Consider the following 27,810-nt stretch of genomic DNA (forward strand, 5'->3'; position numbering starts at 1 on the left):
CAGCTTTATCGACTGTCCTCTCTGGAATTCTCTTTCTCTCCTTCCTCCACTCTGTATCTTCCTTCTTTCTCTCCCTTAAACAAAGCAAGCTGGCCCTCGAAAGCCTTCTCCCAACTTGCACACTCACACTCACCATCCCACTTAGCATGGATGTTCGGAGAGTCTTCCTCATTAGAACCCAGTGGAAAACAAGAAATTACCTTTCTTATCACACATATAGCTTTCTTCCTGTCACACTAATAATATTAATATTGAAGTATTAGCATTTCAGGTGGCAGTTGTGAGAGATGTAATAAGATTTCTCTTTCTAGTTATTTTCTTCTTCTATAGGAAGAAAGCATGGTTGCTGTTGTTGCTTAATCACTTAAGTCATGTCCAACTTTTGTAACCGCATGGACTGTAGTCTGCCATGCTCCTCTGTCCGTGGGATTTCCCAGGCAAGAATACTGCAGTAGGTTGCTATTTCCTCCTCCAGGAGATCTTCCTGAACCAGGGATTGAACTTGTGTCCCCTGCTTTGGCAGGCAGGTTCTTTACCACTGAGCCATCAGGGAAGCCCCAAGGAAACATGATGTGTGCACACATGCCAAGTTGCTTCAGTCATGTCCAACTCTTTGCAACCTATGGATGTGTACCCTGCCAGGCTCCTCTGTCCACGAGATTCTCCAGGCAAGAATATTGAAGTGGGTTGCCATGCCCTCCTCAAGAAAGCATAGTAATGCCAATTAAATACATTTCCTGACCATACAAAAACTGCACACCCTCTGGCCTCTTTTTTTTTTTTTAAGAAAATTGAAATAGATTTACATATAATTGTAAATTTAAGGTGTCAACATGTTAATTTGATACATTTATATATTGTAATATGATTGCCGTTATAGCTGGCTATATCTTTAACTGCATCTGGAAACAGAGGCACCCCATAAAGTAAAGATGAAAGTACAGATTCAAAATAGAAAAGAAAGAAGCTGAATTCAGAAATAATATACCCCAATGGACATTAACTGTGAAAAAAGATGCTTGACTGTGCTGATCCTCAGGAGGGAGGGATGTTGAAGGGTTAGGGTGTGTTCCTCATCTCTGCATCACCTTGAGTGATAGAGTTCTGTCTCTGCAACCCTTGTAAATTGAGGAGTGCTTACCTTTTCAGGAAATCAGCTGTATGTGGTAACTTACTGAGATCCGCCCCCCTTTTTTGCCTGGTGGCCTGGTTTACCCCTGGGCATGGCTATAAATCTCTCTGCCCTAGGGGTGACCACGGCCCATGCTGCTCCAGATGACTGGCTTCGGGGCACTCAGGAGGAACCAAACCCTTTGTTGAGGCTCTTATATCCAAACTCCAACTCATAGGATATGGGCTAGAAATGAGAGTATTGTGCACATTTTAAGTGAAGGCAAAGAGCTACAATATTGAGGTGGCTAAGTTGGATGATTTAACCCAGGTGAGCTTGCTGGATTTCCAGGAAATGACAAGAACAAGCATAATATATGCAATTGTTGAGCATAAAATCATTTCTATAGAATGTTAATACTGGAGGGCTCCTCAAGTTCCTCTAGTCTAATTCACTTATTGAATGCAGGAGGACCTGAAGTCTGGGGGGCTGACTTGCTGCACCAAGCTAGTGCAGACTGTCAGAACTCCCCACACTGAGCTCCTCACACCACATGATGCCGCCGTTGTTAAAGCTTGCTTCAGCCCAGCTCTCAAACAGAACCATGGGGACAAACAGTAGCACAAGCTGCACATCAGTCTGAAGATGGCCATTTGCAAAAAGCCCAGGCAACCTAGACCTAGATTGGAAAGCATAAATGTATTAAGAAAACACTTCTCCTGACCTTATGACCCCATTTACCAAATGCCCTGTTACTCTTACTTCCTTTCCAGACACTTGGTTACAAGAGATATTTGTACCTGTTGTTTGCTTTCATTTTTACTGCCTATGACAACGTAAAATTTCCTAGCTAGGAATCTCTTTAAGCCCCTCTCATCTGGCTTCTGTTTCCACCACTTTGCTGAAGCTGCTTTGACAAAGGTCACTAATGACTCCACATTACCAAAGCTGATGGCAGATTTCCACATCTTTTCTTGCTAAAACTCTCTGTGACATTGGCCTTCTCCTACATCTTGAAGTTCTGCCTTGTTTTCTGTGATGTCACTTCTTCTTTCTCTCCTCCAATCTCTTTGAACATTTCCTCTTAGTTTCCTTTTGGGGTCACCTAAACTTCTTGTTCTCCCCTGAGTTGTTCTGGTTTTATTATTGCACACGCTGTCTTGGGACAGTTCCTCCAGTCTCAATGTCTTCATCTTTATCTGTTTTGGTTACATGTTGCCACAACAAACTACCTGAAACTTAGTGGTTTAAAACAGCAACAAATTATTATTTCCATGATTCTATGGGTTACTTAAGTGACTCCTCTGCTTTCGTAGTATTAGCTAGGGTGGTGAGGGGGCCAGTAGTCTTCAAATGGCTTCACTCACATAGCTGAGAGTGGGTGTTGACCACTGACTAGGGCTGACCATTGAGGGTCTTCTGTAGAGTCTTTGCCTCATGGATGTTGAGCTTCCTCGCAGATGGTGGCTGTGTTTCAAAAGGAAGAAGCTGGACGCTGTCAGCTCTCTTCAAACTGAGGTTCTAGAGTCCCAGGTGTCTCCTCTGCTGCATCATTTTTTGTCAACGGCAGCCACAAGACCAGCCCAGGGTAAATAACCTCCACCTCTTAATGGGAGAGAATGACAAAGATTCTCTCATTGGCCCAAACTCTACTCAGGCTTCCCTGAACTCTTTTTCAACTAGATCTGACTTGTGGACTTCTACAAACATTGTTGATTTGTTGTTGCTGTTTAGTCACTAAGTTGTGTCGGACTTTTTTGCAACCCCATGGACTGTAGCCCACCAGACTCCTCTGTTCTCGTGATTTTCCAGACAAGAGAAGTGGAGTGGGTTGCCATTTCCTTCTTGACATGGTCCAAATTTATAAATAATCTTGCTAAGTTGGTTTAGCCAGAATCCTCCATCCTCTATATCCAATCACCTTTAATGTCTAATCGGGTTCCTCATCTTCCACCGTTGCCAGCTGATGTCTGGTCATCCTGGCTATCTTCAGCAAGAATCCTGCCAGGTCACTTTAACTGGAATCCTCTCTTACTCCTGATGTTTCCTTTTTATGGTTTTCTATCCACCAACCCCCACCCTGCTCCTTGGCTATGAATTCCCCTTTGCCCATGCCATATTCAAAACTGAGCTTAATTCTATACTGAGGCCCCTTACCCCCTAAAGCAGTAGTCCTGAACAAAATGTTTTCACTGCACTAGCTACTGCCCAGTTTTGTTTTTCCTTTGACAAGTGGCATATACATGCAAGGGGGAAAGGGATTGATGATGGACTTATTTAGAGATTATTTACCATGGTTAACTCTCTGGCCACAACAGTTAACAATACTCCTGTGTGTAAAATACACTCGCCTCTTCTTCAAAATTCTCATCTTATTATGGCATTTGTTCAAAGTCAGGGATATCATCATTCAAATAAAGATGAAGCACTTGTGGTCTACTTCTTGAATCTTGCTTTACAGCTATGATTTCTTGGGTGTGGAGATTAATGAGACATAAAAGCAAGCCATCTTTCCAGCTAACACACAATTATGAAAAAGAAACAGAATAAAGCAGTAAATGTTCCCACTCAAAAAAAAGGGAGAAAACAGGAGGCACATAGTCATCCCTATCCTTAGTAATTCTGAAATCCAACAAGACACATGTGGACATTTTCGCTGACTCTAGAGGGAGAGAATATTCCCTGATTAAGAGTTCATTTCTCCTCTTTGTGAGTAGTTTTTTCCATGGCTCTTCTTTCCTCTCTCTGCAAGCTTAGCTTCATCTTCTCAGTTACCTGCATTTCCTACAAGAATACCCTGTGCATGCTTCTAGGTATCTTTTTCTCCTAGTCACCGGAAGACTAAGGTCTGGGAACCTCCTTTCATTTTCCACTATCTGTCTCTTGATATATATTCTATATCTGTAATCTAAACTTTGCGCATTTCCCTTCTCCAAAGAAACATTTTTCCTCTGATTAATAGCTCCCTGCTTGTTGAGTTTAAGCTAATATAAACCCTTTTTAAAAAGTTGTGGGCTCCCTGTGTATCAAATTATAAATCCATGTGAAGGACAAAAACAATACCCACACTTTCTTTGAGACAGGACCCTCAAAGTCAGTATGCTATGTGGCAAAACCTTTAAGGTTCTCAGATGTTGTATTGTCTGACTGAGAGGATCTAGGAAGCTTCCCATTAGGAAGTCCATTTATCTAGTTGAGACCTTTATGAGGCATAACTGTAAATCTTTTTGACATGTCAACAAAGGGTCCTATAATAATACCCTTGATTTGATCTGTGCTGTGCACAGACTCTAGTCAAATGAGTGCTAAACTTATATTTCCAATTTGGCGCTTATTTCCAATTTCTGTCATCACTCCCTTGGTTTCAGACCCATCTACTTTCTGTTGGATGTTTCCACGTGTACCTCAAATCCATACGTCTTAAACTAAAGTATTCATCTTCATTTCTAGATGTATTTCTCATTTTATTCTCTATATTTCAGTAAATGACAGCCATCCAGGCCAGAAACCAGAATTCATCCTGGTTCTTCTAATTCTGTTACCACCCCAGCTCCCCATGCACACATAGCTGACTGATCTTAATCCTTACCTCTTTTTCAAATATGCTCTCCCCTTCTCTATTTCTAATATCATTCCAGTGTAGGTCTTTATCAGGCAAAACCTCTTGCCTGATTCATTTCAGTATCTTCCTACATGATCTTCACATTATCATTTTAACTCCTGTGGTAAAATCAAAGTACAGTTTGGGGACAATTTAGCCACTTGATGAAATAAGTGAGAGAAGCGAAGGAAGAGGAAGAAAGGAATTAAGGAAGGAAGAAAAAGAAATAAAAGAGGCAATAAAAGAAACCTAGTCATGCAAATGGATAAGAAAGCTGTGGGACATATACACGATGGAATATTACTCAGCCATTAAAAAGAATGCATTTGAATCAGTTCTAATGAGGTGGATGAAACTGGAGCCTATTATACAGAGTGAAGTAAGTCAGAAAGAAAAACACCAATACAGTATACTAATGCATATATATGGAATTTAGAAAGATGGTAATGATGACCTTATATGCGAGACAGCAAGAGAAACACAGATGTAAAGAATAGTCTTTTGGACTTTGTGGGAGAAGGCGAGGGTGGGATGATTTGAGAGGCTAGCATTGAAACGTGTATATTATCATATGTGAAGCAGATCGCCGGTCCAGATTTGATGCATGAGACAGGGTGTTCAGGGATGTTGCACTGGGATGACTCTGGGGGATGGGATGGGGAGGGAGGTGAGAGGGGGGTTCTGGATGGGGAACACATGTGCACCCGTGGCTGATTCATGTCGATGTTTGGCAAAAACCACTACAATATTGTAAAGTAATTAGCCTCCAATTAAAATAAATAAATTAATTCAATAAAAAAATTTTTAAAAAGAAACCTAGTCACCTATATATTAAAACTTAAGTTGATGATGTCATGGTATAATTTGTGGAAGGAAAAAAACTGAAAATACTATGTTTGAACTAATACACTGACTTTAGTAAAAAGACAATTGTAACATCAAGACAAACTTTGTCGTCCACTTTCCAACCAGTTTCTGACATAAGGCCTCTCTATAATCAATAGAGAAGACAGATAAACTTACCTTCCTCCCAAAGTTAAAATAAAAAACAAACACTTCAACAATATTGCTAAGGTGATCTTACTAATATTATAATACTACAAACCTGTAGAGTTTACAAAACTTTACTTAACTGCCCTCTAGCCCAGTGGCCACCAAAGTCCTTAAATTGGCTCACAAAGCCATGTTTGCCTGGACCCTCATGTGTTCTTCACTCAACAGATGTATAACGTGGTAGGTTTCTAGCTCTATCTCTTCCCTCCCTGCTCTGCATGCTTTATGCCATTCCTACTGCCAAACTGCTATTGCTCATTTTTAATTCCTGCTGTCTTAGTTGGTTTCCCTCAGCTTCTTCACCTACCTAACTTTTTCCTATCCACTCCTCAAGATTCTGGTTAGAAACCACCTCCTCCAGGCAGTCCGTGACCCCTGAACTGGACTAAGGGCTTCCCAAACACCCTGCATGTATCTATTATCTTCTGTGCAAACAATATTGATATTATCTGTTTGTGACTCCATCTCCCAGTAACATTGAGAAAAAAAAAAAAAGTGTCTTAAGAGACTATAACACAGTGATTTGAAGCCTAAACTCTGAAGACTTATTGTTTGAGTTAACATCCCAGCTCCACCCCTGACTACCTAGATCATTCTGGGGAGGCACTTAGGCTTTTGCTGCTTTGTTTCTGCATCCTTAATGTGGGGATGGTACAAGCAGGTATAAACACTACAGGTTTGTTATGAAGGTTAAGTGAGTTAATAGATATTAACATGAACTATTCTTATTATTTTTATGATGGTGAGTCATCTATTAATAGTACAGCATCTAATGTTTAGTAAATATTTGTTGATACAAATTCCTTGTTCTTTTTTCTACTTTGTGTCACAACCTTCCATTCTTCTACCAATTTCCACAGTTCTCTAAGCCACAGTTTGTCTTCAACCTTTGAAAAGTGGGATTTCTCACCTGCACTCCGTCTGACCTGGGGCCGGTCAAAGACCCATGGATACACTTCTGTTTGCTGGATCAGTGCTGGTGAACGTTTCCTTGGCTGATTGCAGTGGTTCTTTCCTAACTACAGCCAAATAGAGGCAATATCTGTCTGTTGTCACTTCTTCTTCTGCCCACATCTTAAGCAAAACAGATGAGGGAATTCTTCACATACCCAGAAGAGTCCCAGAGGAAAAGAGTCAAATTTGAATGCCTAATTGCCAACCATGATTCAAGGAAAATGTAGCTATGAGAAAGCATGTGAGTCCTTTGTCATAAAAACAGCTCTCTGACTGAGGAAGGGAGTGTCCCCTAAGAGCTAGAACCAGCCAAGAATCAGAAATAATGAGCTTGTTTCTTAGCTATTCCTCTGGTTTCCTGTATAAAAATAAAATGAGGTTAATCGTGTTTGCACCTTCATCCCCCTTAACATAGCTGCTCCCGTTGTCAGTGTACAGTTTCCAACAGCCTTATTCTGAATGCTCCTCCTCTTCCTTCCTCTTCTTCTTCTTTTTTAATTCCTTGCATTTCCCTGGAGTTTCCTGCACTGGCAGTCTTGACTTCCATTCAAGACTGGAAGGATTACATGATCCCCTTGTTACAAAGGGTTACAAGATTCGTTTACTGCTTCTCTCCAGTGATAGGGAGGAAAAAAGCTCTGCCTTGGTCTTTTATCCTAAATTCCTCCTTACGCTCTATGTGCTTGAGGTACTGATGTGCTGTAGTGTTTGGGCCTGGCTAGTGTCTGAGAATCTCCATATAATATCTTGTTTAGGGTTTCAAATAGAGAAGACTTCCTATTTTCTTGGAGTTTCTGCTATGAGTATGGCATCTAAAAGCCTGGTTTTACTCTGAAAAATGTACCCCACTCCTTTCTTGGCACTTTAGAACACATGTCTGCTTATACAATGACAACAAAATGATTTGGTTATGCAGAAAAAAAAATATGATAAAATAAAAGCACTCCCAAACAACAACAACGCATCTCAAATCAGAAGCAAACGCAAACAGTAACATCCCTTCTCCTTATTATATAGAAGGAGTGAGATTCAGCGAGGAACAGCCCAGGATTACTTTAATTCAATGCTTCTCAGTGAGGGTATTGCAAGAAGTTGAGCTTCCTGGGTCCCTGCCTTCTAAGGGCCACTAGTGCTCTCTTCTCTTTCTCTCCTTTTTCCAGATATTGAGAGAGCCCAGTAGAATTCCTCAAATTTCCAAATATCATCCTCCATCCCAGGGACAGTACCACAGTCCCCCCAAACACTTGGCCAACATTTTGCACTAAAGAATGCAAGCAAGCAAAAACTTTATATTCAGTTCCCATATGCTTTAAAACTTTCTCACCATGTTCTTACACATTCATGGTAAGACACTAATTTATGGTAAGGCATTTTTGGTAGACACTGATTCTACTGGGCACTGGCTTGCAGAGATCACACTGCTAGAGCATTACTTCCCCTGCACTTGGTTGGGTAACCCATCCCAGTCCAAACTTGACCAATCAGCTGCTCTCCTCCCAGAACTGGCCACTCAGAACTTGAAGTTGTCCATGAATGACAGCTCCTACTGCTGAGGACACTGAATTGTCACAGTCCATGCCTTTCCCAAAGTCCTTGACTCTCCATCTCATTGAATTAAGAATCTCTTCAACATCCCCCCATGCAATGATCCTTTTTCTTATGCTAATCACAACTGGCTCTTGCTAGCAGCCAGAAATTCTTGGCTAATTTATCACTTTGATCCCCATTCCGCCCCCCACCCCCACCCCCTACCACTTTGCTGTTGTGGTCAAGTGGTAGTTGATAAGGAAACCACCAGTGGGATGAGATATTCCCAAGTGAGATGACCAAGCAATGACCTTTCCCTCGGTAGCATTCATGGCTGCCTTGCTTAGCAAGGATGAGAACAGCCAGACTGTGGTCCTTCTTCTTCATCTCTGGAAAAGTCCACCCTGACTGTGTGCCAGAAAAAGAAAAATGCCTATGCTCATAAATTGGCAAAATACACCTCTTGCTACAAGGGACAAGATTGATTCTCGGGGGATGGGGTAGCGGCCTTTTGGATAACTTCCCCTAAAGCTCTCTGCATCTCTTTGACTTTCTGTCATCCTTACAGCCTACACCAACATTGTCCAGGCCTCAAAGATACAATGATGAGCTGATTCTTTTTAGTTCATTAGCTCTTCTGCTGTATTAGTAGATTATCAAAAGCAGTTTCAGTATGTCATAAAATCTGTTTGGTATTAACTTGATACATGATGTGTTTTTCTCCATCCAGCTACATAGTTTCCTTCAAATCTGGACCAGATGAGCATCCTGGGACTTGCATGAGCTCATATGTGTGTCTGCATGGAATGCAGCCCTGGGTCCCCTTGGACATGTGGAGCATGTTTTTGGCCCAAATGGAAACATCCTTAGGCACTGATGCCTCAATTAGGGGAAAGATAAAGACACAGGATCAGATATAGCATCTGTAAAATGTTAATGTCCTGGGTGATACACTCTAGTTAAGTTTATTTTTCAGTTCCATTTGATGGCTAGTTTAGGCAAAATCGTGATGCACGTGAAATTGCCTTTATTTAGCTCCCTTTGGGGATAGCCTCTCAACCCTGCCCCTGCTGACTGTGCCTTGTTGCTGCCTTAAGCTCACTCCAGCCCCGTGGAGCACTCCTGCTCTTTCATGCTGTGCATCTCGTTGGAGCACCTATTAACGTTCTAGGTGTAGGGGAAGGGGAAGAATAAGAGCAACTTCACTTCCAGGATGTAGAGGAAGGCACAGAAATGTGAACAGATTCTTGTCCTATTGCAGGATAAACGTGTGATCAGGTGCTGTTGGAGCAGGTGAAGGCTCCAGGCCGCTCTGAGGGAGGGCCTTCCTGGAGAAACAACCTGCGGGCAAAAATCTGAAGAACACCCAGGAATTAGGGCTGCTGCTGGCCCAGCAGGCACCTTTGGGTGAATAAGAGAAAGGCACTCCTTCTGACAAGAGGCCTCTCTTGCTGGGCATACAGTTGGGCAGGCCAAGTGTGTGCATTTAGTCCCCGCTCAGGCTCTCACTTAGGTACCCTAGTGACGTCAGCAACCTGCACAGTCCCCAGCAGCCCCCGAGGGGACCCTATGTGTTTCCGTTTCTTAATGGCTGCTGTAACAAATGATCACAAACCAGGTGGCTCAGAAGTAGAAATTTATTCTCTCACAGTTCCACAGGCCAAATGTCCAAAATTAAGGTGTGAGCTGGCCTTGCTCCCTCTGGAGGTCCTAGGAGAACCTTTGCCTGCCTCTTCCAGCTCCTGGTGGCTCCACACGTTCCTTCGCTGTGGCTGCATCACTCTAGTCTCTGCCTCTGTCTTTTGTTGGCCTTCTCCTCTGTGTCTCTGTGTCAATTCTTCCCTGCCTTTCTCTTCTAAGGACATCTGTCATTGAATTCAGAACCACCCTGTGGATGGTGACTGCAGTCATGAAATTAAGAGACTCTTGCTCCTTGAAAGAAAAGCTATGACAAACCTAGATAGCATATTAAAAAGCAGAGACATCACTTGCTGACAAATGTACATGTAGTCAAAGCCATGGTTTTTCCAGTTGTCATGTACGGATGTGAGAGTTGGACCACAAAGAAGGCTGAGCACCAAAGAATCGATACTTTTGAACTGTGATGCTGAAGAAGACTCTTGAGAGTCCCTTGGACAGCAAGGAGGTAAAACCAGTCGATCCTAAAAGAAATCAACCCTGAATATTCATTGGGAGGACTTATGCTGAAGCTGAAGCTCCAATACTTGGGCCACCTGATGCAAAGAGCTGACTTGTTGGAAAAGACCTTGATGCTGGGAAAGACTGAAGTCAGGAGGAGAAGAGGGTGACAGAGGATGAGATGATTGGATGGCATCACTGACTTCAGTGGACATGAGTTTGAGCAAACTCCAGGAGATGGTGAAGGACAGGGAAGTTTGGCCATTCATGGGGTCACAAAGAGTTGGACATGACTGAGCAACTGAACAATAACAACAAGGTAATCCAGGATGATGTCATCTTGAGATCCTAAGGTTAATTATAGCTGCAAAGACTCTATTTCCCAATAAGCTCACATTCTTAGGTCCTAGAAGTTAGGACATGGACTTATCTTTCTAAGGTTCACTATTCAACCCACCACACCATGTAAGGAAGGGAAGGAAGGAGTTTTCAGACAGTAGGAGCAGAGTCTGTGAGGCAAGAAAGTGTTGGGGGGCATGCTGGGTTCTGAGAATGGCCAGGATGACAGGGTGGGTGTTGGTGAGAGCAGAGGCTGGTCACAGAGGACATGGTGTGCTGGTCAGCAGCCTTGGACTGTGCCCTGGAGGCCATGAGCAGGCTTTACATGGACATAATTTTAACTGAGAAAGATCACTTGGGCTGAAGGTTAGGGAACAGATTGGAGGAGGGCAGGATGGGAGGTAAAGAAGTTCCTCTTAAAGGATGTTACTCCTGTTTGGTTGAGCCACTCGGTGGCCTGATTCAGAGAAGAGGAAGTGATCTGGTGATGCTGAGGAGAGGGGATGCAACACAAGGATTGGTGACTAATGTGAGCTGAGTGGGGAGGGAGTGAAGAATCTGAACTGATCCTGAGATTTCTGTCAATATCCATCCCCAGCACAGCACCTAACCCGTCCTCCATGTTCACATGGCATCAGACATGTTAGCGTGGTTCCATATACACAGCCATTTGCACTTTAGAACTTGAACATGTGTTTTTAAGAAACTGCACTTTGAATTAAAAGACCATACTGGGTTGAATAGTAGCCTCCTAATTTATGTCTAGGGCTTCCCTGGTGGCTCAGTGGTAAAGAATCTGCCTGCCAATGCAGAAGACACAGGTTCGCTGTCTGAGTCAGGAAGATCCCCTGGAGCAGAAAATGGCAACCCACCCCAGTATTCTTGCCTGGAGAATCCCATGGACAGAGGAGCCTGGCAGGTTATAGTCCATGGGGTCGCAAAGAGCTGGACATGACTTAGTGACTAAACGACAGTGACAATTTATGTCTGCTCAGAACTAGCGTATGTGACTTTATTTGAAGAAGGGTCTTTGCAGATATCATCAGGGTAGGTCATACTGGATTAGCGCGGGCCCTAATCCCATGTCTGGTGTATATCTAAGTAGAGGAACATTCAGACACAGTTACACTCAGGGAGAATGCCATGTGATGACAGAGGCAGAGATTGGAGTGATGAGTCTATAAGCCACAGAAGGCCAAGAATTGCTGCCAGCTAACAGAAGCCAGGAAAGGAAGGATTCTCCCCTGGGGCCTTCAGAGGGTATGTGGTCCTGCTGACACCTTGATTTTAGATTTATGGCCCCCAGAACTCTGAGAGAATGAATTTTGCTGTCTGAAGTGACACCAGTTTGTGGTGGTTTGTTATGGGAGCCCTAGGAAACTAATCCACCTGAGACAGTGGGATTTCCAGACACTGTGGACAGTCATGAGGAAAGATGTTTCTGTGAGCTTGATGTGATGCAGAGAAAGGCACATGGACCTTGGCATCAGGACATAACCAGGCCTGTCACTATGCCGTGAGTATCAGAAAGACTTTCATCTCACAGGAATCTTACGAAGATTAGATGAAAAACTGAGTGTAGATGTCTATTGAAACACTGGTTAGGATGGTCAAAAAATGGGCAGGGTAGTGGTGGTGGTGAGAAATAGTAAATTGTGGCTATGATTTGTGGATATTGCGTACTATAGATTGGAATTAAAAGAGGCTGTGTGTATGTGTGTGTGTGCATGTGTGTTTATGTGCACAGATGCTGACACATTCACTATAAGGTACCGTCTATGACGTAGTAAGAAGAAAAGTAGCTGGGCATAACCTACCTCCCATTAAAAAAATAAACATATCCATGCCTGTGTGTGTGTGTATGTTTCTGTGAGCATAGAGAGATACACAGTCAACCAGTGAAATTTGTTCCCTCAAGGGGTGATGATGATCAATATTTAAAGAAAGAACATCCATAGTGGGGTGTGTATACCACTCCTCCACCCCACTCCTGCCACACACAAATGCACTCAAAGCTAGTTTTGTTCATTATCTCTATTATCCTATTGTTTTTTCATGCCACTTTGCTTCCCAGTCTACAGTCCTACATCTTGACAGTTAAAGGTAACAGCTTCTTTGATTTAACAGAAGCCTGTAAAAAAAACTCCTTCCATTCAGAGCTCAAGCTCATTGTTGTTCTTTTTCTCCCCTCTTGGGAGCTCCCTCTGCTCTGGCTCCTTCCCAAAGTGACCTCCAGGTGGGATGGGATGGGATGGGAGGTGACATTTCCGGATCCCATTGCATCCTTGGGCATCTGGTGCAACTGCCTGTTGGGGTATAGCTCAATTATCTCGTTTCTTGATTTGTGGGCTCCTCCTGCAATAGAGTTGGACATGACTTAGAGATTAAACCACCACCACCATCTTCAGAAGTCCATGGACCTCTGTGTTCACTCATTATTGAGATTCCTGAACTCAGAGACCTCCTGGTCCCAATGTCTCCAGGCATCTTCTGGTCTATCTGTACATCCACGTCCCCTCCAGGAAGCTGCACAGAAACTCCAGGGCACCAAGCTATGGGAACTAGATGCCCGCTCCATGTGTGCATGTCTCCACTTCTGTCAGCCTTCTTTCAACCATCATGTGGGGGGCACCTTTCTCGTGGGCACCGCAATAAACACAGGGCTCCTTTGAAGGATTTCTAGCCGTCTTGAGCTGTACCCTGAGGGGTGAGCACCATGCTCCTTGCGCTTGGAGTTCTCGGTTGGTCTGGGTTTTATAACTCCTTTCACTTCCTCTCCACCTCGGTTTCTACCTTAAGATGGGGGATCCAGACCATGCCCCCAGTCTGTCCTCTGGTCTTCTTCCTCCTCTTGTCCCTTCTTACATCTCCTGGGATTTGGGAGGACTCTCTCTCTTCCCTTTCTGCCCTTTTGTCCTACTTTGATCCCTTACCCCTTTATCCTTCCATAACCTCTTCTGGAAAAACCCAAACATTTTTTGCCAACCCAATATTTGCCCTCCTTTTTCTGAGGCAAAAATAGAGGAAGGGCTGTAGGAAGAGAAAGGAGACCACTGAAAGTTGAAAACACATTGGCAAGGTTTTCCTAAACATCATCCCTTCCTTATACCCACCTCTGAATTCTTTCATTAATAATTTTAGTGGATTGAGGACTTCCTAGGTGGCTCAGTGGTAAAGAATCCTCCTGTCATTGAAGCAGACATGGGTTCCAGCCCTGGTCTGGGAAGATCCCACATGCCACGGAGCAGCTAAGCTCATGGGCCACCAGCTACTGAGTCTGTGCTCTATAGCCTGGGAGCCACAATTACTGAGCCCACGTGTGGCAACTACTGAAGCCCGAGTGCCCTAGAGACAGTGCTCTGCAAAAAGAGAAACCACCACAGTGAGAAGCCCATGCACCACAACTAGAGAGTAGCTGCCTGCTCGCTGCAACTAGAGGAAAGCCTGGACAGCAACAAAGACCCAGCATAGCCAGTAAATAAATAAAATTGTGAAAAAAAGAGGGAGGGGAAATATAAAAATACATAGATACATAATTTTAGTGAATTGAATGGTGGTCTCTGGGAAAGATATGTCTGCATCTTAATCCCTTTGAATGTATCTTTGAATGTGACCTTATTTGGAAAAGGGTAAGTGTAGATGTAACTAAGTAAAAGCTGTCAAAATGTGATCATCCTGGGTTGTATAGGTGGGCTCTAAATCCAATGACAAATGTCCTCATATGAGACACACACACAGAGAGAAGAGCAGAAGGCCATGTGAAGATGGAGACAATGACTGGATGATGCAGTTACAAGCTAAGGGACATGAGGAATTTCCTTGCAGTCACCAGGAGCTGGAAGAGGTAAGGAAGAATTCTCCCCTAGAATCTCCAGAGGGACCACAGCCCTACTGATACCCTGATTTTGACAGTCTGACCTCCAGAACAGTGAGGGAATAATATTCTGCTGTTCTAAGCCACCCAGTGTGGAATAATTTGTAAGGTAACCCTAGGAAACTAATACAGATTGATAATGAGCATGAAATACTTTTGACATTAAAATAATAACAAGAAGGCAAAGCATGGCGCCTGTAGAGGACTTGGTGTGTGGGAACTCTATTCTAGTAACTATTTTTGTTTTAATGGGAGCCAACAGCCTTTTCCTGTGCCTCTGGGGACCAAGCTGTCTTGACCTTCTTAGCAAGTTTGCAAATCCCTCCACCTGTTCTCTTTGCTAATATAGCTATTCTTTCTGTCACGCCCGTGTGCACCCGGGACACTGACCGAGTTCAGAATCGCTGTCTCTAGATACTGATCGTGCAATAAAAATGGCAAGCTGATTAGTCAGCCGGGGAGGAGAAGCCTTTTTTCCCATTATAAGCATGATCTAATGCTGTAATCACCTAGTCTGCAGCCAGCAGCCAAGTGCTTGTGGTCAGGCCGAGGCCCCACAACAGGTGAACCCTGTTAAAAGGCATCCTGCTACATGGTCTCAGCTGTCCTGTAGACCCGCCTGTCTCATTCCCTGAAATGTAATAACTACATAGAACTCATATGTCCCTGAGGCTATTACAATCTCCAGGGTCATCTTAAAAAAAAAAAAAACTGTGAAAAAAATAACTCCAACTTCCAACACATAAGGCTCCAGGAAACCCAGGAATCCGCTATGAACTGTAGACATAGTCTTGGTGGCTACTTATTTTCCATCAGAATGGTGTCTCTGACCTCAAAATAGACTCAGTGTCTTTCTTCATCCCCAAGGCGTTGCTTCTTGGCTCGACTTAAAATTTGAAGGAATTTCAGTGCACAGAAGGGAAACTCAAGCTCAGAGCTGGCCATGACTACACCCAAGACCCTGGGCCATATCCCATGCCATGCAGTCCCTATTGCTGCTCTTCCTTGACACAGAATCCCAACATGTTGCTGAGGACAGCTCTCTTCCCTCCTCACCTCCACAGAGGGGTTCATTTTGACTGTGTCTTTCATCCCCAATGGCTAGCCCCAGGGTCCTCTTTCCTCCACCCCACAAGGGGAAGCTCCATGTCCATTCATATTTAGAACAACTCCCCACTCTTCTCCTTCGGTATACCCAGAACTTAAGAGTCTCCTTGTCTAGGCTTTCCCAGTTCAGAACGGAATCTCCTTTTACACAGATAAAAGCCCAATTAAGTGTTTTTTTCCCTTCAAGAAAGCCTTGGCCCCCACAGACCAATTCGGATTTCCATTTTTAGCAGCACAAAGAATTGGCAGAAGCTTCGAAATTACAGTCTCTCCTTAAAGGCTCTGAAGAGCCTAGATCCAATTCTGAGATAGAATCAAAGCCCACATATGTACTGAATTCCCCTTCCTTTTCCTCCAGCCCATAGGGAACTTGGTCTTTATAAAGTGTTTAAGACATTTCTTGTTCCATGTACCAGCGCTGTGTGACTTGGAAGAAGATTAACTTGTCTGAACCTCAGACTCTATCTGTAAAATAGGATTAATAATACCTTTTGAACAAGGTTATTGTAAGATGATTTAAAGAAAGAACTTAAGAAAATTATTTAGCATGGCACCTGACAATAAAAAATATTCAAGAAACCCTAGACTCTTACTTCTTCCTCTCTTTATGTAATTAAGCAGTGGTTTGCTTTGTTGTCTTATACATATATTGTAACGTAGTGCTAAGGATGATATAAAGTTTCAGAAACTAGTTAACAAAGATACATTAAGCCTCCAGAGAAGCAAAAATGTCCTGCTTTATTGAACATCCTTTTAGCTCTGTCTTTGCACAGTAATTATTTAAGATTAATTCCTAGATATGGAATTGGTGGACAAAGGGTACAGACATTTTTAGCACTTCTGCTACATGCTCCTGAATTGCCCTCCAGAAAGTCTGTTCCAGTTTACATTCTCCACAACACTTGTGTCAAAGTGCCTTTTTCTTGAAATCTTGAGTTTTACCTAAAATTTATTGACAGGTGAAAAAAAACTATCTCACTGTGGTCCTTAAACTGATTTTCAGACCTGGAAAACAAGGATTAACTCAAGTCCAACTCTTGTATTTTAAAGAGAAAGATCTTAAGGTTTAGAAAGATTAACTGACTTGGCTAATTAGGGGGCAGCTAAAATTCATATCCCATGTTTCCTGACTCTGGAATTCTTTCCATTATAGTACTCTGGAGAGGAAGAGTTGGCCTGGGGTGAAACCACTCAGGGCCTACTTACTAACAGGGTTCAATTAGACCACAGTGAATGTGTGGTAGAGGGAAGAGGCAATGAAGGAAACGTTAATTAGTGTCTGGCTAATTGATCATTCAATAAGGAGGACCAGCACTCTCCGTGTTAGCGCCACCTACCGTGAAAATTTGAGCTTGCAAGGGAGTTCTCTCTAAAATTGAAGGTAGAATGAGGGAAATCACTGGGAGAACTGGACCGATTTAAATTGCCTTCATCACTTTGCCAACAAAGGTCCATATAGTCAAGACGATCGCCTTTCCCATAGTCATGTATGGATGTGAGAGCTGGACCAGAAGGAAGGCAGAGCGCTGAAGAATTTATGCCTTTGAACTATGGTGCTGGAGACTATTGAGAGATCAAACTCGTCAATCCGTTAGGAGATCGACCCTGAATATTCACTGGAAGGACTGATGTTGAAGCTGAAGCTCCAATACTATGGCCACCTAATGCAAAGAGCCAACTCATTGGAAAAGACCTTGACTCTGGGAAAGATTGAAGGCAGAAGGAGAAGAGAGCAACAGAGAATGAGATGGTTGGATGGCATCACTGATTCAATGGGCATGAACTTGGGCAAACTCTGGGAGATGGTGAGGGACAGGGAAGCCTGGCGTGCTGCAGTCCATGGGGTTTCAAAGAGTCAGACATAACTTGGCGGTTGAACAACAAATTCTAGGAAGAAGTAAGGGCTTCCCAGGTGGCGCTAGTGGTAAAGAACCTGCCTGCTAATATAGGAGACCTAAGAGACGTGGGTTCGAGTCAGTAAGAGCAAGATCCTCTGGAGGAGGGCATGGCAACCCACTCCAGTATTCTTACCTGGAGAACTCCACGGACAGAGGAGCCTGGCAGGCTATGGTCCATGGGGTCGCAAAGAGTCAGACAAATTAGCATGGACGCATAGGAAGAAGATGATGCAAAGAGTCAGACACTACTGAGCAACTAAGCACACACACAGGAAGAAGTAGAAAGAAAAAGAATTCAGTATGGAGTCACTGAGTCATGAGCCACTGGGACCTGAACTTCTGTGGTCTCCTGAATTGCTGTGAATGAAGTTCCAGTTTCCTACAGTGGCAAAATCAGTATCCTGTTCTTCCTATTCTGTATACAGCATGTGACTTTCTTCATTTTTCTGTAACCTAATTTCTGATTTAAGCCGACACTCTGCTAGCGGCAGAAACTTAATATCTAGGGACTTCCAGAGTAAACTCTTTCACCTTGGTGTTTATTCAGTTATTTTGGATTTCAGTGACTTATTTCAACATTTCATTCGTTTCCCTTCTTCTTGGGGTTGCAGGTAAGATCCTGGAAGCTTAGGATTGTTCAGGTATAGAAACTGTGTGCTGGGTGGGTGAGGAAGGCATTTTTAGTCTGATGCAGGTCTGGTCTTTGGCTGTGGGCATCTATTCATTCCGGCACCCAACAGCCCCACTTGGCTTCCTAGATTTGGTCGTTAAAAAACGTTCCATCTCAAATATAGCCTCTGCACCCCAACTCCAAGCCCTGCTCAGCCTGCTGATCCTCTGTTAGTCATTTTGTGTTCATCAAGGGGAGGGGGGAGAGCAAGCGAAATTTTATCAGTAGATGCTCCTACAAATTTCTAGTTGTGGGACAATCAGAGAGCTTTCTTAGAGCCCCTCTGTCTGTGTTGCCCTGTTGTTGTTCTGTCTTCTGTATTATTTTGTAGCACATGTGTGGGCAAATTATGTCCTGAAAAGGGACAGATGGTAAACATTTTAGACAAGTCCTCAACTTGCCATTGTCACAGAAAAGCAGCCATAGACACTTTGTGTACAAGTAAGCATAACTCCTTCAATAAAACTTTACTGATGTTATCCCCCCCTCCAATTCCTGGCATTTCCCAGAGAGCAAGGCACAAATCCTCTCAGTCTTGGTGCCGCCTAAATCTGTTTGGGGGATAGATTTATTGTTCACCCCCCTGAAAATCACAAGGTTGGGGAGGAGGCAAGGGATAGGGCCCCTAAGGTATTTGTCAGCCTCTAGACTGTCTTCTCTCTTCTGCTCTCTCTCTAGCCAGAGCAACCTTCCCCTCCCTCTTTCCATTCTCTTGTGTACAGTATAGACTTTATGTCATGCTTTCTAGGGGGTTAGTCTTTAGATTCCATCACACTTAGCTCTACAAATTACAGACCTTTGCACTTGAAGCTCTAAATTCTGTAATAAGCGTCAAGAGACTATGTGGCTCTGGGTCAAGAACTTGATGTTCTCTTCCCCATGCTGTTCATAATCCTTCCTTTTGCTGGGAGCAGTTGATACCCCCAGTGACTAAGCACAATGGTAAATATCCTCTCCACTCTCCGTAAGTCTGATCCTTGACCAAGTCCAACCCAATACTCTAAGGGCAGCCAAAAAGAAATCCCCTGGCCAGAGTCTCTTCATCTGGCTTTATCTTGTGAGGAATGGAGAAGAATAAGGTTGACCTGAGAGTCATGCTCATGAATAGAAATGAGCATGAATAGAATGAATAGTTTTGCTTTCAAGGCAAAACTGTTTGGAGCAGAGTATTTCAAACTACAGGTTGCAAACCATTAGGACATTAGCATAGGAGTATGCAACACTTTTTAGTAAAGGGGCAAATAATAAGTATTTTAGGCTTTGAGGATCATACTTAACAGGCAGCTCTCTAATTTGCTGTAACTGTGTGAAAGTGATCATAGATAATGCATAAATGAATGGATGTGGTTGAGTTCCAATAAAACTTTTATTTATGGAGACTGAAATTTTTTAATTCATCTAATTTTCAAATATCATAAAATATTAATATCATTCTTTGGATCTTTCCCAACCATTTATTAATAAAAAATGCAAAAACCAGCCTTTGCTCACTGGACATACACAGAAGAGGTGACTGGGTGGAACTGGCCCTTGGGCTGTAGTTTGCTGAAATTTGTATTGTATGTGACTGTATGTGTGTGCATGTGCTCAGTTGCTCAACTCTTTGCAACCCCATGGCCTATAGCCCACCAGGCTCCTCTGTCCATGGAGTTTCCCAGGAAGGAATACTGGAGTGGGTTGCCATTTCCTTTTCCAGGGGATCTTCCTGACCCAGGGATTGAACCCCAGTCTCCTGTGTCTCCTTACAGTGCAGGCAGATTCTTTACCACTGAACCACCAGGGAAGCCTTTGTATCAGGAGGTCAAGAAATCAATTAAGTGAGATTGGGTCAGGACTTTCTTTAAAAAAAAAGAAATAGAATCTGGTAGAATGAAGAAGACAGAAAATGCCAGCCTGCACTGTATATGTAAAAGGTTTCGTGGAATGTTTATTTCAGTTAATTAACATATGCATATGTGCATCGAATTATGGTGCAATATGTATTTCTTACTGTGGAATATAGATGAAGAAGGTTTGAAAATCATCCATTTTGAGAAACATTCCTTGCAGTATGACATTTTTATCTCGGAAGAGTTATTTCTCTACTCATCCCACACCTCCAGATTTGATGTTAGTATTGCCAGATAAAATGTAGGACAAATTAGATTTGAATTTCAGATTTTAAAGGAATAATTTTTTAGTGTCAGTATGTCCTATGTAATATTGGGGAAATACTTATACTGAAAATATTAATTTTTTATCTGAAATTCAAATTTAGCTGGACATCCTGTATTTTTATAAATCTGAAAGCTTTATTTGATATATTACGAATTGTTTTAATTATTACTATAATGACCTAAAATTCAGGTGAGGGCAGTAACTTCAGGGAAAAAACCTGATAATTAAAAATTCCTCCCAAATGCCAGGCTCTGTGTTCTTTCACAAGTACATAAGAACTAACCCTCGTTACAGTGCTTTCAGAAAGGGACAGTTTTGTTATCTGCACTTTACACATGAGGAAGCTGGAAAGCACTTTTCCCACAACTGTGTGTGTGAGGCAGGGATGGAGGGAAGCTCTTCTGACTCCAGTGCCTTGCTGCTTGCCCAGGATGTTCTCAGAGGGGAACTCTGTGTCAAGGCCACTGGCAGTTCTTGGCCTCAAGCAGCGCACAGAGGAGGGCAGGGGAGACAGTGGGAGCACCGGGGTGCAGGCAGTAAGGGGTGCACTGTCTGTGGAGAACTTAAGCACGATGTAGAGCTGATGAAGGTCTGATTTTTGTGATCACTGTACAGTACCAGTGATAAAACACCCCTCTCCTCAGGCAGACGTCCTCACCCTCCAATGTGCCACTATTTGGTGCACAGTTGGTGCTTAGGAAATGTTACTTTCCTGGCAAATAAATTTCAAACCACTTGCCAGCTCTGATTGGTAACGGCAGCCTGGACTGTTGGGTCAAGAAGGATTCTAGAAACAATTTGTTTTGCTGGAAACAAAAGGGAGCTCTGCTTGATCAGCGGTGTCTGCCTCGGGAAGGTGAAGAAGGAGCAGTAGCACTGATGCCATATGTTTGCCCTCCTGTGGCTAAACTCTGCAATCTTCGGATGCTGAATGGCTATTAACCATGAACCCAAAGCTTCTTCCTACTTTAGGTGTAGACAGAAAGAGGGAGAGAATCTCTGTGCGTCATATATATCACAAACCCTGTCCAAACACTGAACTCCTGAGTGACCTGGAGCCGTGTGCTGTGTGTACCTTGGAGGCTCAAGCAGGCAGGCAGGAAGGGCACATGTTTGCTAGAGGCCAGCAGCCAGGGGCAAATTAATACCTCTCCTCCCACAAACTCTCACTGCTGGAAGCTTTTGCATGAGCTCATGCATGGTGTGACCAGAGGCCTCTGCTGGCGTGTGCCTTGTTGGAAGCAGTGGAGAGGAATGCCTTCTCTAATTCAGATGTGTGTATGGCTGAAGACAGGGCTACAAAAATAGGCTGAAGGCAGGAATTTCCATTCCTCTGTGTCCCCAGAGCAGTTTCCTCTTGGACACAAACCTCCACCTTCCTTAAATTCCCAAATTGAGTAACTGCTTGGAAGGCTTTCTTGGATTTTTTTAAAAATTATTTTTCCAGCTGTAATTTTTCTTCAATCTGGAATTTTGCTCTTTTCTGTTTCAAATTTCATTGTAAATCCAAGTTGAAAATCAGACATTATTTAATAGCCTTTGTGTTCAGCAGGCATTGGGTGTGCCATCTTTTAATGCTGAAATAGTCTTCTAATTAGATGACTCCATGATTCCCCTGCACCTCAGTTTATCTCCCCACCCCAGAAATTGGAGGTAAAAATAGAAAGACCACAGGCAAGCCTTCAGATGGAGGAGTTGATAAGTCTAATAAAACCTTTAAGGTCAAGGAGAAGGAATGTTCAAAGGCATACAAAGGCATTTGGATAGCTTCTTGGATATTTAATAGGGTTGGCAAAACCTTGTTTTGTTGAGTCAGTAACTTGTGGGTCTAGAAATGGCTACTAAAACTATCTGGTCTATTTCCTCTCGGGGAGTGGTGGCGTAAAATAGACTGTGATCCCTCATATGGCTCACAACAACTTTGTATCCGTACAGAGGTCAAGATATTAATCACAATATGAAGAATATCACCCTTTGATGATTCTGGCATATGTATATCTAAAAACTGAAAATTTGATTTTCTTAACACACCCGTGAGACAAGCGTCTCTGAGGAAATGGGTCTAGACGCTGGCGCTTTGTTTTGTGTTTCTTCAGTTGAACAATTTGTTGAGTCGTTCATCATGCTTTCCCTCTGGAATCAGTGTTATTTTCCATTTTGTCCTTAAACCCAACTTCTAGGCCACTTAGTTGGGTCTCTTTACCAGACTTTCTGGAGCCACTTGAATTCCTGCTTCAGAAAATGTATTTCCATGTAGACACTCACAAGTTATCTTTTCCCCTCCCCTCCCCAACCCAGCCTTCAAGGTACCATAGAAGTCAGGTCAAACAAGCCATCCTTGACTATCTGTCTAAAATCCTGTGATTTCTCCCATGTCCGAATGCCTGTTGGGAGTTATTGTCAATACTCCGTCTTTGCACTTGGTCTCTGATGATTGCCTACAGTTGTTTAAATTTTTCTTGAGGGAAAAGACCATTATTGTATGACTTTTTTCCCCCCTCTGTTTTACAGAATGCATAGCCCATGTTGGGCATGCTTCAAGTCATGCTGGATTGCTAAATGTTTGGGTCTCTTATTTATGCACCTAAGAACATGGAGCTTCTCTTTATCTTTGTGGTGTTTGACCAAAGTTTGCCCCCAACCTTACCCAATTACAGGAAAAATCGTGTTCAAAGTAGGAAGCAAGTTCTGTGAATCCACATTTCCTTTGTTGGGCAATGATCTAGCTGCATGTGGCATAACTTTTGCTGACACATAGGGTACTCACTCTTTTCTTTCTTTTTTTGTTTCATGTCAGAAAAAAAGACTATTTCCATTCAAGTCACAAGTGGTAAGGGGTGGTGGTGGTTTCTCTGTGACCTTGGGCGAGTCATTTTAACACCGTCAGTTGCAGTTTCCTCCTCTACAACTTTTCCAGCTCCAATGTCCAGAGATTCTATGGCTTTGTGGCCACTCAATCTTATCATGTCTCCTTCAAAAGCTTTGTTTATATGACAGAGGGAAAGCCTCCCTAAGTTCCCTCTTTTTTCTCTGCTCTGGATCTCATGATGAAGCAAGGAGCTGGTAAAGTTAATAATCAGAGGCCTGGCTGGGCTTCCCCTCCACAGTAACTGTGGTTGCTTTTATCTCACTAACCAAGACTCAGAGCCCACCTTGAGAACAGTGGCTTAACTTGTCCACAGGGACATCTAGACGTTCTGGTTTGGGGAAAATCATTCTGCTAAATCTCTCTTCCTACCACTGTGTTTATCCTCCAGGGTACAGAATTCTCTGCCTGTGGTTTTACAACACGGACCACATCAAGTCTTCTGTAAGAGCCTTTAGAAAATTCAAGACAAATTCTAGTGACTGCTAAAGGCTTTATTAGATGCCTTTTCTCTTTCTTTTGTGGTTGATGGCGACAAGACTGTTTACCACTGTTAGCCATAATTTTATGAGTTGTTATTTAGTGACTTATGTTTCTGCCCTATCATTTGAGGTGTTGCATCTCGAGGACAGATGTTTTGGTTAAGACATGAGTTGATTTTCACTCATCAAAAGTTGGCCCTTGTGTTAAAGGGAGAGTAGAGGAAGCTATACTGTTATTAGGTTTTCAAATGCGTGCTTACCTCCCTAGAAAAGCTAATCTGATTTCTTCCATGATTGGAGCAAGATCCAAAGCTGGCTAATTAAGAAATATCTATTATCTAATTGCTGCTATGTTTAATGAGCTTTTTAAGCTTATTATTTCAGACAGAGAAATCATTTTGTGGAATTTTAAAAAGTCGTTTGATTGGATGGATCTTGGTCTTCTAAAGGATATGCAGCATTTTTTCCTAAGAAGGCACTGTTCAGTGGGAAGTGACAGTGGGATTAGTCCTCCTTGTTAAGTAAATTCAGTGTGTGATTTATGTGCTTGTACTTCCACACAGACTCAGGGAAGCAATTCCCCTTTGAAACATACAAAATAACTTTGCCAAAAAAGAGGAAAATCAGAGTTTCAAAAGAAAGTAAGTTGTTTGGATTAGAACTGAAACTATGTGGGGCCCAGAAATCTTGTAATATTACACCCATTAATAAGTAAATGTGCATATACAGAAGGAGTGGGGGGAGCCCATCTATTTAGATTCAAAAGCATGTCAGCCTAATTATATTAAGACAACGGTGAGCTCTATAATTCCACTTTTGATCCATTGCTGTGTGAAGTTCATTACTATCTGTTTCAAATTATTGTTCATTTCAAGAGCCACACGGTGAAAAAACATGTAAAGACTTTGAAAGAGGACTTGGTGCCTTCCCCGAAAGCTTGGTGAAGCATTTCTTTGGAAACATTTCTGCTGAGGCTGTGCACTCGTTGTGAGTGGGCGTAGGGGGTGAGCGTCTGTGCTTCCCCTTTTCAAATTTGTTTACCTTTCATACGTCTCCATGGAAACAAGACCCACTTCTGAACTGTCTTTAGGTTTGTCCATAAGAGGAATGAATAGAAAAATAGAGACAGCTAAAATTCTCATATGATCCAAAAATATCAGTCAAGGAGAGGGAAACTGAGCTTCACTTAGCCCCTCTTTGGGACCGATGATTTCAAATAAGGTTTTTCCTTTAACCCCGAGAGTTACATGGCATTATCTCTGTTTTACATATACGGGCCTTGAACTGCTGAACATTTACTCAAACAGTAAGTAACAAACTCAGATTTGAACTCAGGCCCGTCTGATTCTGAGACCCACGCTTTTTCTATAAAACCACATTACCAGTAGTGTTGACCTTCCCTCCCACCTCCTTTAAGCATTTTCCAGAACTATATAAAAATGGGCCATGCTTGATGTTACCTTCTTTGGGGTGAATAAAATGCCTGTGAGGAAAGAGATACTAGGAAGAAAAAAAAAAAATTAACTGGCCCGGATAAGCCAAGCCTGGACTCAACAGTAGCACCAGCCTCATGATGAACAGTTGCCCCCCAAATTTTTGGAATCCTAATCTGATCCAGTAAAGCTACATTTAGCTAACAATCCCTGTAGTAGAGGACCTCCATTTACCAAACTGTTAGCTGTGTTCCACTTTGCAGAGAAGATAAGGTGATGGACAGGAAAGGATCCTGCAGATCTGGGTTCGACTCTCAACACCTACTTGTGAGAGCCTGTACTAGGCCTTGAATAACTTCTCTGAGCCACAGACATCAACAGGGTTTCTTGATGGCACAGGACCTGGCCCCCAGGTGTTTCAACCAGTGGCAATAGGCAACACCCTTCACATATCCATTTCCATCCACAATCTATCTCAGATATATACAAAATTTCAGTTTGTAGGAAGGGTCCACAAGGGCTAAGAAAGAAATTCCCCAGGCAAGAATGTTGAAGCGGGTTGCCATTTCCTTCTTCAGGGGAAATTCCTGATTCAGGAATGGAACCTGTATCTCCTGCATTGGCAGGCAGATTCTTTACTGCTGAGCCACCAGGGAAGCCCTATCTTCATACCTACTATATATTTTTTAGAACTGTTTGAAACACAATGCCCTTTTACATGTGTCAGTGGGTATTTCCTAAAAATAAGAACTTTTTCTTTATTAACCATAGTATGATCATCAAGGGCTTCCTTGGTGACTCAGATGGTGAAGAATCCACTAGCAATGCAGGGGACCTGGGTTCAATTCCTGGGTTGGGAAGATCCCCTGAAGGAGGGCATGGCAACCCACTCTAGTATTCTTGCCTGGAAACTCTCCATGGACAGAGAAGCCCGGCGGGCTACGTTCCATGGGGTCTCAAAGAGTTGGACACAACTGAACCACTAAGCACAGCACAGCATAATCATCAAATTCAGGAAATTAATTTTCATATACAATATCATTAACTAATGTACAGACCTTATCCAGATTTTACTGGTTGTCCCAATAAGATCCTTTAAAGCAAAGAAAATTCCAGATCACACATTGCATTCAGTTGTCATATCTCTTCAGCCTCTTTGATTTGCAACAGTTCCTTAGTTGTCTTTCCTGATATTGACACTTTGAAGAATACAGTTCAGCTATTTTATAGAATATTTTCAGTTTGGATTTGTCTGCTGTTTTCTCCTGAGTGGTTTCAGTGATAGATGCATTTTTAGTGGGAATAGTATAAACATCATGTTGTGTTCTTCCCAGTGCATCATATCAGGAGGTAAATGATGTCCATTTTTCTCATAACCTGCCTAACCTATTTAATTCTGATCATTTAGTTGAGGTGGTGCCTGCTAGGTTTCTCCACTGCTGTGTTTGCTTTGTCATTGATAAGAATCTGGAGGGCAGCCACTTGGAGACTATATAGATATTCTCTGTTATTTCTCAAACTAGCTCACTGTTCTTACCATTGTGATATTTTCACAGAAATCAGTGATCATTTTGATGATTGCCGAATGGTAGAATCCAATCTCCTGACTTAACTATTTCAGCTGAGTGTGTAAGAACATGTCTCGCACAGCCTCCATGCTTTAGCTTGCATGCTTCTTTTCTGAAATGCCCTCCTACCCTTTGTCCCTCAATATTTGACAATAATTTCTTTCAAGACCCAGTTCAAGATTCATTTCCAAAGACTCTTCCCATGACTCACTACTATCTACAGTGACCATTCTCTTGCTTTCCTTTCCACTCCCGCCTTTAGATGTTTCTTAGTTTTTAGGTTATTTCTTGAAGCCTTGACTTTCACTTATGACATGACTAGGGCTACATCAAGGAGAAGGCAATGGCAACCCACTCCAGTACTCTTGCCTGGAAAATCCCGTGGACGGAGGAGCCTGGTAGGCTGCAGTCCATGGGGTTGCAAAGAGTCGGACGTGACTGAGTGACTTCGCTTTCGCTTTTCCCTTTCATGTATTGGAGAAGGAAATGGCAACCCACTCCAGTGTTCTTGCCTGGAGAATCCCAGGGACAGAGGTGCCTGGTGGGCTGCTGTCTATGCATTCGCACAGAACAGAAGTGACTTAGCAGCAGCAGCAACAGGGCTATATCATCTTTTACATTTTTCAAACTGTCTATGGTGAAGGGTTAGCATTTGAGAATTTCCAAAAAAATAAGGAAGAGTCTGTTGTCATATGTGTGTGACCCACCATCCAAGTTCAACAGCACAGAAGTGGTCGCTATTGCCCTGTTCATTGAGACAGCCCCATTGGCCATGTTCTTGAATGTCATGGCAACATCAAATTGCCCTAAAAGTTTCTAGGCTCAATATAAGCTGGTAACATCTTGTACTTAACATTTCTGTACTTGACATGGACCAGTAATATTTTGAGCAGCACGTTTTAGAGAATTTCCTCCTCTTCCCCAAATCCACACTTACCCCCAGACCCAAGAGAGGTATACGAAGGTAATCAGGTGTGAGAGAAAATTCTTTCCCTTGATTGCCTCCATTCCATTTAATTTCGGTGAAGATT

General features: G+C 42.8%; 1 long non-coding RNA gene across 1 annotated transcript; it reads right to left on the bottom strand.

The window, feature by feature from the left end:
• Positions 1-2,180: 2,180 nt before the first annotated feature.
• On the bottom strand, positions 2,181-27,779 carry LOC145524628 (uncharacterized). The gene is made up of 3 exons (XR_014067729.1): positions 27,717-27,779; positions 6,676-6,839; positions 2,181-4,831 (listed from the first exon to the last, which is right to left on the bottom strand). It is a non-coding gene; the product is annotated as an uncharacterized LOC145524628 (long non-coding RNA).
• Positions 27,780-27,810: the final 31 nt, after the last annotated feature.

The sequence above is a fragment of the Giraffa tippelskirchi genome, chromosome 1 (assembly GCF_054371585.1).
Source record: "Giraffa tippelskirchi isolate mGirTip1 chromosome 1, T2T-mGirTip1v1.2.pri, whole genome shotgun sequence".
In the NCBI taxonomy this organism is placed as follows: domain Eukaryota; kingdom Metazoa; phylum Chordata; class Mammalia; order Artiodactyla; family Giraffidae; genus Giraffa; species Giraffa tippelskirchi.